This window comes from Neoarius graeffei, chromosome 8, assembly GCF_027579695.1.
Source record: "Neoarius graeffei isolate fNeoGra1 chromosome 8, fNeoGra1.pri, whole genome shotgun sequence".
Taxonomy (NCBI): Eukaryota; Metazoa; Chordata; class Actinopteri; order Siluriformes; family Ariidae; genus Neoarius; species Neoarius graeffei.
Window position 1 is genome coordinate 83,603,113 of NC_083576.1, and position 17,689 is coordinate 83,620,801.

General features: G+C 44.3%; 1 pseudogene; it reads right to left on the reverse strand.

Moving 5' to 3' along the window:
- Nucleotides 1-10,329: 10,329 nt before the first annotated feature.
- LOC132889949 (uncharacterized) overlaps nt 10,330-17,689 on the reverse strand; it is a 189,210-nt pseudogene continuing 181,850 nt past the window's right edge.

The window sequence follows — 17,689 nt, forward strand, 5'->3', positions numbered from 1 at the left end:
TGTCTTCCTCCAGGGCTTGGCCTAGAAGCCATCATGCCTCGAGATGCTGTCTGCATTTCCATCCAGGGCTCCAGATCTATGCTGGACCTGGAAAGAGAAGTCTTGGAGGGAGTGTGTGGGCATTTGTGTCCTTGGCCATTTCACATCCACTGCAGGAGTGAGTGATCAGCAATTGGTGTCAAGTGATGACCAGACAGATAATACCTTAAGTCAGTGAAGGCACATTTGAGTGACAAGGTTTCTTTCTTCATTGCTGCAGAATACTTCTCCACCAGTGTCAGCTTGTGGCTTATGTACAGCATAGGATGCTCTTCAGCCTCAAACATCTTTGAGAGCCCAGCACTCAAGCCAGTTTCCAAGCCATCCATCTGGAGGACAAAGGGCCTGCTGAAATCTGGGTTGTGGAAGATGAGGACAGTGGTGAAGGCACTCTTCCAGGCCTGGAAAGCCTGCTTTGTCTGGACAGTCCAGTATATCTTCTCAGCTTGTCCTTTTCTGGCCAGGTCTGGGAGGGGAGAGGCCAGGGAGGTGAAATTAGGAATGAATCTGGATTAATACCCTGCAAGCCCCAAAAAGGTGTACCCATCACATATATGTCACTTGGTGGTGGGCAAAGGGTACTCCTGAACTGCTTCAACTTTTTTCTCCTCTGGCATCAGTACCTCTGGGCTGATTCAATATCCCAGGTATTGTGCTTCTGTCAGCCCCAGATGGCACTTGTGCAGGTTTGTGGTGAGCCCAGCCTGTCTCAGTCCTTCCAAGATAGCCCTGAGGTGATGGAGATGGATGCCACAGGTGTATGATGGCATCATTGGGGTAGACCATTGCGAGCTCACAATGGGGCCACAGGATGATGTCCATCAGCCTTTGAAAGGTTAGCTGGTGCCCCATGGAGGCTAAAAGGGAGGTTCCGGTACTGCCATTGGCCTGAGGTGGTGCTGAATGCCGTTTTTGGCTGTGCTTCTGGTGTTAGCAGCACCTACCAGTAGCCTTGGTCAGGTCTAGCGTTGAAGTGGGCCCTCCCTAGATGGTCAACCAGGGTGTCCACTCTAAGCATGGAAAAGCTGTCAAAATCAAAGAACCCGTATAGTTTCCTAAAGACATTAGATAGTCTTAACGTACCGTCTGGCTTGGTACATCCTCAATGACTCTGCTCCACAGCATCCGAGCCATCTATTCCTCGATAGTTGACAGCAGGCCTCTGGGGTGTGATGGGGCGTGGATTGACAACCCGTGGGTGGAGGGTGCGGATGTTGTGGTGAAACAGGTGGCTCAGATCTGGCTCCGCTGAAAACATATCCCGGAACTGCTCCAGGAGTTTCTCCAGCTGCTGTGCTGGTGGGCTTAAAGATCTTTCCTTTTTTTCACAAGGATATACTCTACTGGACCTGTGGGGAAAGAGACATGCATTGACACCAACAGGACAGGTTCTATCCAGCAGATTGATGTGGTATGTTTGGACAGATCTTCTCTTACCCGGTAGTTGCAGGTGGTAGTTGACAGGACTGACCAGCTCCGCAATGGTGAAGGGAGCTTGCGAGCGTGCAATGAACTTGCTGTTGGCTGACTGAATCAGCAGGAGCACATGGTCTCCGTGCTGAAACTCCTGAGGTTGCGCGGGGTGATTGTAGACCCTGCTCTGCTTGGGCCTTGAGGCCAAGGAGCATGGTGCTTGCGATGAGGTCCTGCATTTCCTGGACATTTTCTACTGGGGTTCTGAAAGGGGAAGTTTGTTTTTCCCATGGCTCCTTTGCCACATCCAGGAAGCTCCAGGGCCAACTCCCAAAGAGCACCTAAAATAGGGTGAAGCCAGTGGATGCCTGTGGAGTTTTCTGGACAGCAAAGAGTACATAGGGAAGGAGGTCCCAGTTCCTGCTATCCTTCTCGACCACACGCCAGAACTTCATCTTTATTTTCTGTTTAAATCTTTCCACCAGTCAGTCAGTCCATGGATGGTACACTGAGGTGTGGATCTAGTTCACCTGCAACAACTGGCACACATCTGCCAACAGCTTAGACACAAAGGGCATACCTTTTTCACTGGAGTTTGCTGGGGAGACCCATGTGAGAGAATAGTGTCACCAGTTCCCAGCCAATGTTTAGGGGGTTGCATAATCCACGATGACCAATATGTATTTATGGCCCTGGGCAGACTTAGGAAGGGGACCTACCAGATCTATTCACACTCTCTCAAAGGGGACTCCAATTATGGGTAAAGGCATGTGCAGCACTGGAGGTGGCTTCTGTGGTGAGGTATGCTGACACTGAGAGCACGGCTGGATCTCCACATTCATTCTTTGCCAGAGGAAGTGGTCCTGTACATTCTCTGTGGTGTTTCTGGCAGCTAGGTGGCCAGATATGGTGTGGGCTAGGTGCATGACTATGTCCACCTCTGAATGCGGGACCACTAATAGGTTGCCAGGCTGCCCTTGGTGCTCAGTGTGGAAGTAAAGAAGCCCCTAGCAGATGTGGAAGTAAGACAGTGGGAGGGGCCAAACTGGTTGCTGGTCATCACCACTCAATTATGCATACCTGGGACCAGAAATGCTTCAGCTGCTCATCCTCCTTTTGTTCTCATCCACAATTCCCCTCCTTAACCACCTACTAGTACAGACACGACTGGGTTAACGAGCATGGCCGACCCTCTTTTGGCACCATCCTAATGATCGCCTGCCAGACACACATCGTACTTGGAGAGAGCTCAAGACCGCCTGGGGTTGTCACCATCGTCCCTTCTTCCTGGCTGCATGCAGCCCACAGAGGAAATTGAGCCAGGTTCGACCAAGGAGAAGAGAGACAGGAAGGTCAGGAACCAACCCATTATTACTCACCTCACTCATTGCCGACCCAAATGTTGGCTCTGGCCACCTCTCATGTGTCCCCATGCACGCAGGTGACCTTGATGGAACCGTTGAGCCTGAAAGCCTCAGGCAGGATGGCAGTTCGAGCCAGGGTGATGGTGTTATCCAAGTCAAGCAAGCCCCGCAAGATACACCCCTCCAACTGCACAGGGATGCTGGAGAGGTGTGGGCTCGATGGTGAATGCACCACGCAGGCAGCCAGCGCTTCCCGACCAGGGCCAGCAAACGCAGTTCAGGTGCAGTGGGCATGGGCTCCTCCAGGGTGAAAGTGGTTGAGACTGGCTGCCAGGGTGTCCTCAAGATCCAGGGTTATTTCAGACAAGAGTGCACTGATGTCTTGGGGGCTGCTCGTCACCTCCCTACGTACTGGGCTGGCTGATTTCCAGTGTGCCCAGTGCACACTCGAGAGCATCCATTAAGTCACCATGGCCTCATTCCATCAGCCATGCTCTCAGCTAGGGGAAGGTCCCACAGGAACCGGTCAATGGAGACCCACTCTGTAACATCAATGGCCGAATACTACTTGGGCTGCAGCCACCTCTTCATGGTGCATCACAAAGAGTTCATCTGGGAATGAGTGCTGAGCTTTGCCTTAAACGTCCACTGATGGAATTCAGCAGCAGCCTGACAGGTCAAGAACCTGCAGCAGGCCAGGATTTGCAGCAGGAGTGCTCGTGGCAAAAGGGGTTTCTTTGTCATCATCTTCATTGTAGGCCTTGTTGCCTGGAAATAGTGGGGAGAGAGAAATCAGCAAGCGTTTGGATCTCAGAGAGCAGTGACCTCTTTGGTTGCAGCACCGATTTGTACTCCCCTGGCTGCTGAAGGAAGACAGAGACTGATATCACTTGAGTGGAGTCAGCTGTGTGTAGTTGTCAGGCTCCGACCAGTGACCACGCTACATGTGGCAGTCCAAAACAGAAGTGCTGAAATGGTGTTTTCTCTTCAGGGCAGCAGGGCGAGGAGCAACACAGACAGATGCTGGAGGATTTCTTGAGCCACCACCACAGATCATAAAACATATCTTATGGCCCTTTTCCACTACACTTTTTCAGCTCGCTTCAGCTCACTTCAGCCCAACACGGCTCGCGTTTCGACTACCTTAAAACAGCACGACTCAGCTCGCTTCAGCCCTGCTTAGCCCCCAAAACTCGCACGGTTTTGGAGTGGGGCTGAAGCGAGCCAAACCGAGCTGAGTGAGGCTGGGGGCATGAGCAGACACTCCCCTGTGCACTGATTGGTGAGGAGGAGTGTCCTCACATGCCCCACGAGCACGCTGAGATCTGTAAACCCGGAAGGAGAATTACGAATTATGAGAATTTCTGAAGCCTTATGCACCTCGCCTCATCTATACACTCTTGCCAGTATCTGTTGGCGTTGTCGGTGACAACAAGCTACAGCACCAAGACCAGCAACACTAACGACTCCATGTCCTCCATGTTTATTGTTTACTATCCGGGTCGTGAGACTACCGCTTAAAAGTCACTGATGTCACTGTTTGCGCCGCTTAACGACATCACGTGACATCCACCCACTTTCGCTAACTCCACCCAATGTGTCCACCCACTTCCAGCCAGCACGGTTCAGCACGGTTGTAGTCGAAATGCAACTCCAACAGCCCCGCTCAGCTCGACTCAGCCCAACTCAGCACGGCACAGCTCAGCCGCGTTTGTAGTGGAAAAGTGGCATTAGACATAGTACTTGGTTAAATCTATAACACCGAAGGCAAATCATCAATGTTAGAGCCATCTCCAATGTTACCCGGTTAGCTTGCTTTTAAGCTATTCACTGTTGTCCATTGTTATTGCTATGCTGCGTTTTCAGTTCAAAATTTTACATGAATCTTAGAATACAACCAATGGTCTCTCAGGCCTGTATTTCTTAAAAATTCAGTTTAAATACCTTTTAATGAGCTTTACATGCTCTGACACAGCAAATAAAAGGTATTCTTGCAGTATTTTATTTCCACTTTGCACTTCAAATGTCCAAAGGTGGGAAATTATGTTATTGCAACTTGCAAATTACCACTTGCAAGGACTCTTGAATGCAGCATTAGACACTGGTTCAACCCATAACATGCACTTGAAATCCAGCAAGTTCCATCAATGTAGGAATTACACAGTGATCAGCTGTCATCGCCACCATCGGCTGTCAATCGCTAGCAATGATGACTGCTTCATTAGGATGGGCAGAAATGCAGATGGTCCACAAGGTCCGCACCAGAGCGACAGTCTCACCCAGAGTGGCGGCATGAATGGCTCGGCCACGCCGCCACGGAATGTCTGGCTTTGTGAGCTCTCACATACTATTCTCCTCTCCTAACAAAGCACCTTGCACGGTAAGGTAAGACATATGATGTCGTGCCCCCATCGTGTTGTCTTTCTGCACCTCCAGACCTGATGACAAGTGATGCACAAAAGTGCCACAGACCTGACAGGTATGGAAGTTGCCCCACAGTGACAAATGATTTGGCAAGTGATGCCATCCATTGGCCATTTCAGTGGCTCTTCCGCATGCCATCTGGTGGTGTGCCATTGACCCTGTTGGGTTCATCTGCTACACTGCACTGAAAAGGACCCTGCTGCCAGTGTCTTAATTTCAGCTGTAAAATTAAAACCACTAACAGGTGAATTGAACAACATTAACTCATTACAATGGCACTTCTCAAGGGGTGGATTGACTACAACTTGTCAAGTTGTTCTGTTGGAAGCAGGAAACAATGGGAAAACTTAAGGATGTGAACAACTGTGACAAGGGCCAAACTGCGATGGCTAGACGACTTGGTAAGAGCATCTCCAAAATGGCAGATCTAATGGAGTGCTCACAATGTGCAGTGGTTAGTACATCCCAAAAATGGTCAAAAGAAGGACACCTGGTGAATGTGCAACATGGACATGGACATCCAAAAGTTCTCAAACTATCTGGGGAAGAAGGCAAGCCGATGGAGGCAGTGTAATGTTCTGGACAATATACTGCATGGAAACATTGGGTACTGGCATTCATGTGGATGTTACTTTGACACAAACCACTTACCTAAACATTGTTGCAGACCAAGTACACCCCTTTACAGCAACAGTATTCCCTAATGGCAGTGGCTTCTTTCAGCAGGATAATGTGCTCAGCCACACTGCAAAAATTGTTCAGGAACGGTAAGAGGAATATGTGTAAGAATTGACTTGGCCACCAAATTCCCCAGATTTCAATCCAACTGAACTTCTGTGGGATGTGGTGGATAAACAAGTCCAATCCATGGAGGTCCCACCTCACAACTTACATGACTTAAGGGATTTGCTGCTAATATTTTGGTGCCAGATACCACAGCACACCTTCAGAGGTCTTATGGAGTCCATGCATCGAGGGGTTAGGCCTGTTTTTTTGGCACAATGGGGACAAACACAATATTTTTGATGTTAGAACTGATCATTGTACAACCCCGATTCCAAAAAAGTTGGGACAAAGTACAAATTGTAAATAAAAACGGAATGCAATGATGTGGAAGTTTCAAAATTCCATATTTTATTCAGAATAGAACATAGATGACATATCAAAGGTTTAAACTGAGAAAATGTATCATTTAAAGAGAAAAATTAGGTGATTTTAAATTTCATGACAACAACACATCTCAAAAAAGTTGGGACAAGGCCATGTTTACCACTGTGAGACATCCCCTTTTCTCTTTACAACAGTCTGTAAACGTCTGGGGACTGAGGAGACAAGTTGCTCAAGTTTAGGGATAGGAATGTTAACCCATTCTTGTCTAATGTAGGATTATAGTTGCTCAACTGTCTTAGGTCTTTTTTGTCGTATCTTCCGTTTTATGATGCGCCAAATGTTTTCTATGGGTGAATGATCTGGACTGCAGGCTGGCCAGTTCAGTACCCAGATCCTTCTTCTACGCAGCCATGATGCTGTAATTGATGCAGTATGTGGATTGGCATTGTCATGTTGGAAAATGCAAGGTCTTCCCTGAAAGAGACGTCGTCTGGATGGGAGCATATGTTGCTCTAGAACCTGGATATACCTTTCAGCATTGATGGTGTCTTTCCAGATGTGTAAGCTGCCCATGCCACACACACTAATGCAACCCCATACCATCAGAGATGCAGGCTTCTGAACTGAGCGCTGATAACAACTTGGGTCGTCCTTCTCCTCTTTAGTCCGAATGACACGGCGTCCCTGATTTCCATAAAGAACTTCAAATTTTGATTCGTCTGACCACAGAACAGTTTTCCACTTTGCCACAGTCCATTTTAAATGAGCCTTGGCCCAGAGAAGACGTCTGCGCTTCTGGATCACGTTTAGATACCGCTTCTTCTCTGAACTATCGAGTTTTAGCTGGCAACGCCGGATGGCACGGTGAATTGTGTTCACAGATAATGTTTTCTGGAAATATTCCTGAGCCCATTTTGTGATTTCCAATACAGAAGCATGCCTGTATGTAATGTAGTGCCGTCTAAGGGCCCAAAGATCACGGGCACCCAGTATAGTTTTCCGGCCTTGACCCTTGCGCACAGAGATTCTTCCAGATTCTCTGAATCTTTTGATGATATTATGCACTGTAGATGATGATACGTTCAAACTCTTTGCAATTTTACACTGTCAAACTCCAATCTGATATTGCTCCACTATTTGTCGGTACAGAATTAGGGGGATTGGTGATCCTCTTCCCATCTTTACTTCTGAGAGCCGCTGCCACTCCAAGATGCTCTTTTTATACCCAGTCATGTTAATGACCTATTGCCAATTGACCTAATGAGTTGCAATTTGGTCCTCCAGCTGTTCCTTTTTTGTACCTTTAACTTTTCCAGCCTCTTATTGCCCCGTCCCAACTTTTTTGAGATGCGTTACTGTCATGAAATTTCAAATGAGCCAATATTTGGCATGAAATTTCAAAATGTCTCACTTTCGACATTTGATATGTTGTCTATGTTCTATTGTGAATACAATATCAGTTTTTGAGATTTGTAAATTATTGCATTCCGTTTTTATTTACAATTTGTACTTTGTCCCAACTTTTTCGGAATCGGGGCTGTATACTGGTGGAAATATTTCTGGATGATCATCAAAATACTGCAACTTCATGAAACGTAAGATGACTGAAGAATCAGGAAACCAAGCAGCAGAGTATAATAAAAGAGATGGTTTATTGTGCACACAAGATAACCTGGGAAACAGTTTTAGGTTAAACAAAAGTTGGACACAGCCAGTTTACTGTGTCTTGCTTAAGTATTCATCCCCGCTGATGTTTGTTCTGTTTTTGCCGCATTACAAGCTGAAATTAAAATGCATTTTTGGAGAGTTAGCACCATTTGATTTACACAACATGCCTCCCACTTTAAAGTGTTTTTTTTACTGTGACACCAATAATAATTAAGATGAAAAAACAGAAATCTGGCATGTGCATAAGTATTCACCCCCAAAGTCAAAACTTTGTAGAGCCAGCTTTTGCCGTAATTACAGTTGCAAGTCTCTATTAGCTTAGCACATCCAGCGATTGGGATTTTTGCCCATTCCTCAAAACGAAACTGTTCCATCTCCAAGTTAGATGGGTTGAGCTGGTGTACAGCAATCTTCATCTTAATTATTAGTGGTGTCAAGACATTTGAATGTATCCCTTTAAACCAGTGTTGCTTCAGCAGTATGTTTAGGGTCACAGTCATGCTGGAATTTGAACGTTTGTCCCAGTCTCAAACCTCTGGTCGACTCAAACAGGTTTTCCTCCAGAATTGCCCTGTATTCAGTGTCATCCATCTTTACTTCAATCCTGACCAGCATTACTGTCCCTGCAGATGAAAAGCAGCCCCACAGCACGATGCTGTCACCACCATGCTTCACTGTAGGAGCGGTGTTCTCAGGTGATGGGAAATGTTAGGTTTGTGCCAAATACGGCATTTCCCATGATGGGCAAAAAGTTCAATTTTCATGTCATCTGACCAGAGAATCTTCTTCCATGTGTTTGGGCAGTCCATCACATGCTGTTGGGCAAACTCCAAACACATTTTCTTAAAGCAATGACTTTTTTTGGCCACTCTTCCGTACAGCCCCACTCTGTGGAGTGTACGGCTTAAAGTGATCCTATGGACAGATACTCCCATCTTTGCTGTGGAGCTTTGCAGCTCTTTCAGTGTTGTCTTTGGTGTCTTTGTTGATTGTCTGATTAATGCGCTCCTTGCCCTTTTTGTGAGTTTTGGTGGGCAGCCTTCTCTTGTCAGGTTTGTAGTGGCACCGTATTCTTTCCATTTTGCTATAATGGATTTAACAGTGCTCTACGGGATATTCAAAGTTTGGGATTTTTTTTAGAACTCTGACCCGAGTGCGCCTTGGTTTTCATGTTGCTTGCTTAGCAGTTATGCAGAGTCAGGGTCCTTCCAGAACAGGCTGATTTATGCAGACATCATGGGACAGATCACGTGACATTGATTTTACACACATGGAGCTTAATCGACTAATTATGTGACTTATGAAGTTCATTGGTTGGACCAGCTCTTATCTAAAGGTTTCATACGAAAGGGGGTGAATACCTTTGCACATTCCAGATTTGTTTTTTGATCTTAATTATTGTTTGTGTCACAATAAAAAAATTGCACATTTAACGTGGTAGGCATGTTGTGTAAATCAAGTGGTGGGAACCCCCCAAAAATGCATTTTAATTCCAGCTTTTAACGTGACAAATCAGGACAAACACCAAGGGGGATGAATACTTTTGCAAGACACTATGTACTGTTCTGATGCTTATGTGTACATGAAAAGGACACACTCTAGACAAGATTGATATTACCCAAGGCTTAGATACTGTAAAACAGGAGCATTGACAAAATCATGACCTAAGGAACAGATACGTGTACATTACGAGTTAGCAAAATACAAACACTTACGCATTACGAGTGAACAAAGACTCTTACTGAAATCACAGTCAATTGATTTGATGTTACTGATTAAATCTTGTATAATAACCATGGAAAAATACAAGAGAAAATATTTTAGTAGACGATGCGCAAAAAGACTTGAAGAACTAAAAGGTTGGTTTTGTTTCTATTTACATGTGACTCAAGTTTACTGGCGAGTAAACTTTCTGGTTGCTCACTGGTTGTGGTCTAGTGTAATGCTGCTGGATTACACTGTGCAGTTAATGCCTGACTTGTGTGGTGAAGGCTTGTGTGATGACTACTGAAGTTCAAGCAAAAAAATAAATAAATGCAATCAATGGTCTAATTTTAAACACTGCGATAAGTTTACATATACTGCCTTCCACAAAAAGTCAAGATAAATATAAAATGAAATATACTTTTAAAAATATATATTAATTCCAGGAAAAACAGTAATAAACAATTTGACAACTTGAAACCATGCAATGTCTCAGAGTTCATGCACTCGTGCGTCTTAAATGTAACTGAATAAATGTGTTGCCTCTCTGTAAGCAGTGATTCTACTTTTCTCTGGTGCGAATGCACAGGTAAATGCAGAGAAGACCCTAATAAGTAAAACGCTTTCCACACTGTCAGGAGTGATGAGGCGTCTCTCCTGTGTGAATGCGCTGGTGTTGTTGGAGATGAGTCTGTTGGGTAAAACTCTTTCCACACTGTGAGCAGTGATACGGCTTCTCTCCTGTGTGAATGCGCTGGTGCCGTTGGAGATGAGTCTGTTGGGTAAAATTTTTTCCACACTGTGAGCAATGATACGGCTTTGCTCCTGTGTGAATGCGTTGGTGTCGTCTGAGAGCACTCTGATGAGTAAAACTCGCTCCACACTGTGAGCAGTGATATGGTTTCTCTCCCGTGTGAATTCGCTGGTGTTGTTGGAGATGACTCTGATGAATAAAACTCTTTCCACACTGTGAGCAGTGATGCGGCTTCTCTCCTGTGTGAATGCGCTGGTGTCGTACGAGAGCACTCTGATGAGTAAAACTCTTTCCACACTGTGAGCAGTGATATGGTTTCTCTCCTGTGTGAATTCGCTGGTGTTGTTGGAGATGACGCTGATGAATAAAACTCTTTCCACACTGTGAGCAGTGATACGGCTTCTCTCTTTTGTGAATGCGCTGGTGGTTTTGAAGATGACTCTGTCGAGTAAAACTCTTTCCACACTGTGAGCACTGATAAGGGTTCTCCCCTGTGTGAATGCGCTGGTGTAATTGGAGATAGCGCTGATGAATAAAACTCTTTCCACACTGTGAGCAGAGAAATGGCTTCTCTCCTGTGTGAATGCGTTGGTGTAGTTGAAGATGACTCTTTTGAGTGAAAAACTTTCCACACTGTAAGCACTGATACGGCTTCGCTCCCGTGTGAATGCGCTGGTGTCGTAGAAGAGCACTGTGATGAGTAAAACTCTTTCTACACTGTGAGCAGTAATGAGGTTTCTCCCCTGTGTGAATGCGCTGGTGCTGTTGGAGATGACTCTTTTGAGTAAAACTCTTTCCACACTGTGAGCAGAGATATGGCTTCTCTCCTGTGTGAATGCGCTGGTGACGCTGAAGATCACTTTGTAGAATAAAACTCTTTCCACACTGTGAGCAGAGATATGGCTTCTCCCCTGTGTGAATGCGCTGGTGTTGTTGGAGATTACTCTGATGAGTAAAACTCTTTCCACACTGGGAGCAGTGATATGGCTTCTCCCCTGTGTGAATGCGCTGGTGTTGTTGGAGATTACTCTGATGAGAAAACCTCTTTCCACACTGAGAGCAGTGATATGGCTTCTCCCCTCTGTGAATGCGCTGGTGTTGTTGGAGATTGCTCTGATGAGTAAAATTCTTTCCACACTGGGAGCATTGATATGGCTCCTCTCCTGGGTGAACTTGTTCATGTTGTTGAGCACTCCGATGACCAAAATTCGTTCCATGTCCTGGGCAATGGTAAATTTCCTTTTGGTCATCATTGTTAGAAGTGTCAGAACCGAGAGTATCAGATGACGTTGGCTGACTACTGAAGCCTTTGGAGGGGATCTGAAGACTGTGTTTAACATCTCCCAATTCGTATGGCTTCAAATACTCTTCATAGGAGCATCTCTGGATGTGTTTTTCTAGGTAAATGTGGGGTGATTAGGAAAAAGGTCATGTTGTGCAGGAAAAGAACTGCAACCGAGAGTTGTTTACTTCTGGACAAGTGAAAGAACAAAAATTTCAAAAAGTGAACATGATTAGAACAATTAGATTATAAAACATAATATTATCCCAATGTAAAGGAATGTCTGAGGTTAAATAAAAACAAAATTCTACAAGAATGAAGATTTACTAATCTGTAATTCAAATAACCAGCAACAAAGAATAAAGGGACCTGGGAATGGATTTCTTTGTCTACAATTTCACAAGGCTCAGGGTCACCAGCATGGACTACAGAGGGCTGTTGGTGATTTCTAGGATGAACATATCTACTTAAGTGACACTTCACTTGACGCAAATCACACAGTTCATCAAACAGTTACCACTTCTCTGAAGTTAACTCCTGCCATGAAAACAAGTCAGCCACCAGATGGTTTAGCACAGCGAAGTAAACAGCACAGAACAAAGTAAAGTGGGACAGGTCAGTATGTGCCATACCAGATTAGAGAAGCTCACAGATCCTGTATCTTACATAATCAGAATAATGCAGTTCTGCAGTCCTCAAAGGAACTATTTCAATATCAAATAATCCTCAACAGCAGCTTTAGCCAGCTTCAGAGGTGCTGAGACCAAACAAAAAACACAACATTTAAGAGCTAAGCTAAAGAAGCCTCTATTGAGGAATACTGGTCAATTCAATAAGGTGCTGGAACAGCCCAATGGGTTTGAGTGGCCAAAAAGTTTGCGTTTTTACATACTGATTTATGTACAGAATATAGCGTTTAGTTTAATTTGCTTATTAATTTAAATTATACCCCAATTTAATAAAATTCAGTTCTGTGAAATTTTGTGAAACTGTCAATTCATATTAATATAATTTATTAAAGAAGTAAACCAACATAAATTAAGATGGATAAGACCAGTCATTTAGTTAAGAGAGAAATGCAAGTGTATAAAAAAGGGACACGCTGCAATTGTTCAGATGGTGTACCGGCCAGTTTTATTTGTACCAAGTGAACAATACAGTGGTGCTTGAAAGTTTGTGAACCCTTGAGAATTTTCTATATTTCTGCATAAATATAGCCTAAAACATCATCAGATTTTCACACAAGTCCTAAAAGTAGATAAAGAGAACCCAGTTAAACAAATGAGACAAAAATATTATACTTGGTCGTTTATTTATTGAGGAAAATGATCCAATATTACATATCTGTGAGTGGCAAAAGTATGTGAACCTTTGCTTTCGGTATCTGGTGTGACCCCTTTGTGCAGCAATAACTGCAACTAAACATTTCCAGTAACTGTTGATCAGTCCTGCACACCGGCTTGGAGGAATTTCAGCCCATTCCTCCGTACAGAACAGCTTCAACTCTGGGATGTTGGTGGGTTTCCTCACATGAACTGCTCGCTTCAGGTCCTTCCACAACATTTTGATTGGATTAAGGTCAGGACTTTGACTTGGCCATTCCAAACATTAACTTTATTCTTCTTTAAACATTCTTTGGTAGAACGACTTGTGTGCTTAGGGTCGTTGTCTTGCTGCATGACCCACCTTCTCTTGAGATTCAGTTCATGGACAGATGTCCTGACATTTTCCTTTAGAATTCACTGGTATAATTCAGAATTCATTGTTTCATCAATGATGGCAAGCCGTCCTGGCCCAGATGCAGCAAAACAGGCCCAAACCATGATACTACCACCACCATGTTTCACAGATGGGATAAGGTTCTTATGCTGGAATGCAGTGTTTTCCTTTCTCCAAACATAACGCTTCTCATTTAAACCAAAAATTTCTATTTTGGTCTCATCCGTCCACATAACATTTTTCCAATAGCCTTCTGGCTTGTCCACGTGATCTTTAGCAAACTGCAGATGAGCAGCAATGTTCTTTTTGGAGAGCAGTGGCTTTCTCCTTGCAACCCTGCCATGCACACCATTGTTGTTTAGTGTTCTCCTGATGGTGGACTCATGAACATTAACATTAACCAATGTGAGAGAGGTCTTCAGTTGCTTAGAAGTTACCCTGGGGTCCTTTGTGACCTCGCGGACTATTACACGCCTTGCTCTTGGAGTGATCTTTGTTGGTTGACCACTTCTGGGGAGGGTAACAATGGTCTTGAATTTCCTCCATTTGTACACAATCTGTCTGACTATGGATTGGTGGAGTCTAAACTCTTTAGAGATGGTTTTGTAACCTTTTCCATCCTGATGAGCATCAACAACACTTTTTCTGAGGTCCTCAGAAATCTCCTTTGTTCGTGCCATGATACACTTCCACAAACGTGTTCTGAAGATCAGACTTTGATAGATCCCCTGTTCTTTAAATAAAACAGGGTGCCCACTCACACCTGATTGTCATCCCATTGATTGAAAACACCTGACTCTAATTTCACCTTCAAATTAACTGCTAATCCTAGAGGTTCACATACTTTTGCCACTCACAGATATGTAATATTGGATCATTTTCCTCAATAAATAAATGACCAAGTATAATATTTTTGTTTCATTTGTTTAACTGGGTTCCCTTTATCTACTTTTAGGACTTGTGTGAAAATCTGATGATGTTTTAGGTCATATTTATGCAGAAATATAGAAAATTCTAAAGGGTTCACAAACTTTCAAGCACCACTGTAAGTGACTGATCTGGACTGGCTCAAACTGCAATGTGCCATATATTCCCTAGTGTGTTGCATACCAGCATCAACATAGCAATGTGCCAGCCCCAATGCTATAGGAGACATTTCAGGCTGAGAGTTCACAAAAAAATAATTAATGAGCCCGAACGTAACCAGACTGTCAAAGAGCAAAAACCTGTCCTTCATCTTATCCACTAAGGTTTCTTGATCCCATCCACAAATCATTTTAAGAAAACAGTGCATTTCTTTTTTGTAAATAATTTTTCATTCCTTTTTCACCTGATGATACACTTCTTTTTCAAACAATATTTTTGTTGAAAGACAGGACACAATTTTTTTCATAGTCCTCATCATGAAGTGACATGAAACGTTCGTACAATCTACAGTATTTTGACATAACCAGCTTTGAGTTTATTCAGGGTCAACTGGAATTTGTCACTGATCTTTTCAAGATAGCGCCAGTGTGTGTGGCCTGCCGTCTGTCTCTGCCAGCGTTATGTGTGTTTGTGCTATATCTGTCACTTGTCAGTCTAAATGTCTACTCGCTACTGGTGTATGATCGCCAAACACTGTTGGGTATTCAAGCTTCTGCCAAAGATCTGGTGGGGTTTGATCATAGTGGACAAAAGTCTTTGCCCCCTTTCCTATCGGGGATTCCATTTCACCTCTGCCGCGCCCCAGCTCCATCCCTCCGGCATAAACACCACCGCCGCCGGGCTAAACGCAGCAGTCGACTGGTAAGGCTGAAGGCCTGTTTGTCGCGCACTTCCAAGGTTTCTTGGATTAAGTATGGAGCGGTGCCTCGCTTCGTTTTTTCTCGACGCTCGCTGGACCTTGTCGATGCCTGGCTGGTACCTGTCGTTGGCCCGGATGAGATGCTCCAGCCCCGTGGCCCCTGCTCTCCTTGGCCTCGCTGGCGCAGGGTGAATTTGTGCAATCTACGGCCTTTGTGTCGGGTCCCCCAGACGGTTACTACCGTGGATCCGCCGAATCCTGCCAAGTATGGGCTTGTCAATGCAAGGTTGCTAGCGAACAAAACTTTCATCCTGAAGGATTTCTTTACTTCCCGAGGACTGGATTTTCTCTGTGTGACTGAGACGTGGCTAGCTGTTGGTGAGTCCAGCGCCCTCACAGAACTTTTATCTGGGGATTGCTGCTATTTTAACTCCCCACGGACCTCGGGCCGAGGAGGAGTAATAGTGACTATTTATAAAAGTCATTATAAATGTAAGCAACTGTCTCTGTCATCCTCTTTTACAAGCTTTGAGATGAGTTTATATGAACTGCCTCACCCTCACACAGTGTTGTGTGTTGTGGTCTACAGACCTCCTAAATACAATAAGGACTTCGTAAGTGACTTTTCTGATTTCCTGGCTGAAATTACGCCCGAGTATGACCGTGTCCTTATTGTTGGGGATTTTAATGTTCATGTGTGTTGTCCTGATAAGCCAATGGTGAAGGACTTTCTTAACCTCATTGACTCTTAATCTAGTACAGTCTGTTTCTGGTCCCACACAAGAACGTGGACACACACTCGATCTTGTTTTATCATATGGTTTGCCTATTTTTAATTTGGAGATCTGTGACGCAGTGTTTTCGGACCATATGCCTGTACTGTTTGACGTTGCTGTTGCCGGTAACACAGTTAAACCTCGCGCTGTTGCTGCCCGATGCTGTCGCGTCATTAACCCTTCCACTGCTGGTCAGTTCTCGGCCGTTTTTAATCAGAGCTGTGTCGTTCCTGAATCAATGTGTAACGACAGGGATGAGCTTAGTTCATGGTTTCACTCCTCCTGTCAAATTGTTTTAGACACTGTGGCTCCATTAAAAATCAGGCAGCCTAAAACTAAATGTGAACCCTGGCTAAATGACACTACTCGTGCTGTCAGACGCCAGTGCCGTAGAGCTGAGCACAAGTGGAAGAGAGACAAACTGCAAGTGTCTTTTCAAATGTTGAGAGTGCTTGTATAACTATCAGATAACTGTGAAAGCTGCTAAAACTAAACATTTCTCTGATATTATTCTGTCAAACTATCATAAGCCTCGTGTTCTGTTTAAGACTATTGACTCCGTTCTTAAATGCTCCGCAGACCGTCGGTATTGAGGCTTCGCCTGCTGTTTGTGAAGACTTTCTTCACTTTTTTATTGACAAGGTTGCTGGCACTAGGACTCTAATTTCACCTTCTTCATATGACCCTTCAGTCTCTGTCCCCTGCTAAGCTGTCTTTGATAGGTTTAGGTCTGTGACTGTCAGATTTACAGGACACTGTTGGTCATTTAAAGCCCTCAGGCTCTCCTAATGATGCTGTCCCCTCTCGATTATTTAAAGAGGTTTTTCCTACTGTGGGTCCATCCGTGCTTGCAGTTATTAACAGCAGTTTGTCCTCAGGTGTAGTCCCTAAAAACTTTAAACATGCAGTAGTGCAACCTTTAATAAAAAAAAATAGGTTTAGATTCTGCAGTTTTGGCTAATTATAGGCCTATTTCCAAACTGCCCTTCCTTTCAAAACTCCTCGAAAAGACAGTCTACAATCAATTAATGTCCTTTCTGGAGGAGCACAATATTCTTGAGGTTTTCCAATCTGGTTTTAAAATCACTGCACAGCACAGAATCGGCTCTTTTAAGAGTTTTTAACAATATTCTTTTAACTTGTGATTCTGGTGAATGTGCTGTTCTTGTACTTTTAGACCTAACTGCTCCATTTGACACTGTAGACCATGACATTTTAATTTCACGTTTGGAGCAGTGGGTGGGCATCAGTGGCATAGCACTGGAGTGGTTCAGGTCGTTCTTGGCAGATCGAACTTTCTGTGTGAGACCTGGTGACTCTGTATCCTCCTCTGCTCCTCTGTCATGTGGTGTCCCGCAGGGCTCAGTCTTAGGCCCTCTTCTCTTTTCTTTGTACCTGCTCCTGCTTGGTTCTGTATTTAGGAAGCATGGTATTTCATTTCATTGTTATGCGGATGACACTCAGGTCTATATGCCTCTTAAAAAGAATCAAGCATTCTCTTTAAGACCCTTACTTGAATGTCTTGATGACATAAAGGCCTGGATGGCTCTAAATTTTTTAAATTTTAACAAAAAGAAGACAGAAGTGATTATTTTTGATGGCAGCTCCGAGACCCTCTGTCTAGATCTAGGTTCCTTGGCTCAATACCTA